Here is a 2,403-nt window from a genome sequence, read left to right as displayed (position 1 = left end):
CGACAAGCGCGGCCGGGGGGCGGGGACCGCACGGAAAAAAGAAAGGATTAGTCAGCTAATTTCGTATAAAGCAATCGATCGAAAGTAAGGTTGTGTTAACGAATAAACAGTTGTCAGAGCGAAAAGCTGACTGCCACTACGAACCTGATCGTCGCTGCAGGAGGCAATCCGTTTTTGTTCTAAAAACAAACCTTGTAGTGAACTCATTTGGCAAGTAATGTCCCCATTGAATTGCTTGAATAACGTCGCAGCAACTAACTCGTCGCTCTGACAACTAATTAAATCTATTTGTCATCATACGGAGAATTTTAACTAGATTAGAAAGAAATTAATTAAGTTCGGATGACTACTTTTTCCTTTTTTGCTGGTGCAGCATGGAGAGCTTTCAGGCGGGAGCGTGTGTGGCAGCTATGGTAGAGCCCTGCGGAGAGATGGTTCCAGCTGTGCACGGCGACAGCACCGCGCGACAGCACAGAGCACAGCCCGCCGTCGCAGGAAAAACGTAACTTCGCGTGGGGGTGGGCCCATCGGCTCCTGGCTGTTGTAGTGGTACAGCTTGTAGGCGGGGGAGTAGGCAACCCGCACGCATGACTGCATGCGGTGCAGTATCACCATACAGGGGCCCCGGGGCCCCCTTTGCTCGGTTCTTTCGGCAAAGCTCTCGCTCCATCTCGCGCACTGCGAGACTCCGAGAATTGCAATGCTGAGCCTGGAAGCGGAGTTGCTGTTGTGAACACACTAGTCCTCTAGAAGAGATGGGGTGGTAAGGTCCTACAGAGTGCCGCGAAGGACATCTAGACTCAAGGAAGAGGCGGCGACCCGGAGGCTGCTGGTCCACCAGCGGGCGACTGCTCGGCGGGGGTGATTGGTGGTTATACCGCCGGGACGCGAGGCGACGCTCAGCGGGCTGCGTGAATGTAATGTGAGCGAGAGAGAGACAGAAAGAAAGAGAAGGAGAGAGAGAGTGAGTGAGACAGAGAGATGACTGTGGAGTTGGCGCCGCACCGTGTTGTAAGACTCGCCTTCCCATGAGATCATTGGGCCTACGGTCGCCGCCGGGTCCCCACGACCGCTTATCAGGGACCGTAGTGTGTTTCCGAGGTTTCCGATCCAAAACCGGCGCAGCTTTTGGTGCGGCGCGCAGTGGACATCAGTGGAGTGTGCGTGATACAGACGATAGAGACGAGAGATGTCCGTACAGCCAACCACTGTCCTTTTCGGCTGCTGTAAAACCCTCCATGAGGTGAACTGTGCTGGAGCACGTCGCAGATCGTTCAGACGCACACGATGAGCGCGCGATTCGGCGGCATCTTGACCCAGAGAGCGGCGGCGCACGTATTCACAGTCCGCCGCAGCAGCCTTTCGACAGGTACAAAGCGATTCCAGGTGATTCCAGGCCCAGGCGTGGCATGGCGCGGCGTGGTCGGGCGGCAGGCCCCCTTGCTGGAATGCCGCAGCAGCAACAGCAACAGCAGCAGCGCCAGGCAGTCGCGTCGCGACCCGGTTAGGGCGGAGAGGCTCTGGGTTACCCGTTCCGGTCCTGTCGCGCCAGTCGATTGCGAAATGCATACGAAATGCAGCTGCTGCGGCGATGTTGGTTGTTTGGTTTCCGCACGACGAGGGGCCCGCGACGGGTGTACTCGGCGGGTACTGAAGCAGCAGGTGCCTCTCTTTGGCGGGGTCACCCCTGGGGGGTCACCCCCTCGCAGTACCCGCGCACCGCCACCGCCACCGCCACCGCCACCGCCGAGCCACAAAATGTCAGCTGCAGAAAATGGTGTTGGTCGCCGGTCGGTTAAGACTTCTGGCCCTAATATTGAAATCGCCCGTTACATAACGCGGTGCGGACAAAATACCCGTCGTTGTCGCCGCTGCCGCGCGCGATGCCTTTTGCCTCCGTCGATGGACCGCGGTTACCTCGGAGGGTACCCCGTACAGGCGCGGACCTCCACGACGACGGCGGGTCTCCTCCATAAAGAGACTTAACGACTCCCTAATGAAAGTCGAGCCCAGCAGAGAGCGTCGCGGGTCGTCAGGCGCGGCGGTCATGACCAATGAAATTCGAGTCGATACGACGGCGGCGGCGGCTGCAGGCCGCGCGAGGGGACGGTGGTGCACTGCACTGGGGGCGCCCAAACCGGTAGCCTCATCAAAATACCCTCGACAAACACAACACACGCGAGTGGGTATCTCACAAGCATCGCGGCCAGAGCGGCTGAGCGCGGAGCGGCGCGCGGGGGACGCGGGGCACTGCTATGGGCAGCAGTCGTTGGGCGGGGCGGGAGGGGGAGGGGCGTCCTCTCGGAAGAATAAGCGACCGTTGGCGGGGCGCGCTGGGCGCGCTCCTCCGCGAGGCGCGGTCTGGGCGAGGCGCGAGCACCCAGGAGGAGCTCATGGAGAGGC

The sequence above is a fragment of the Frankliniella occidentalis genome, unplaced genomic scaffold (assembly GCF_000697945.3).
Source record: "Frankliniella occidentalis isolate FOCC.00 unplaced genomic scaffold, Focc_3.1 Scaffold67, whole genome shotgun sequence".
NCBI lineage: Eukaryota > Metazoa > Arthropoda > Insecta > Thysanoptera > Thripidae > Frankliniella > Frankliniella occidentalis.
This window is presented reverse-complemented; position numbering follows the sequence as displayed.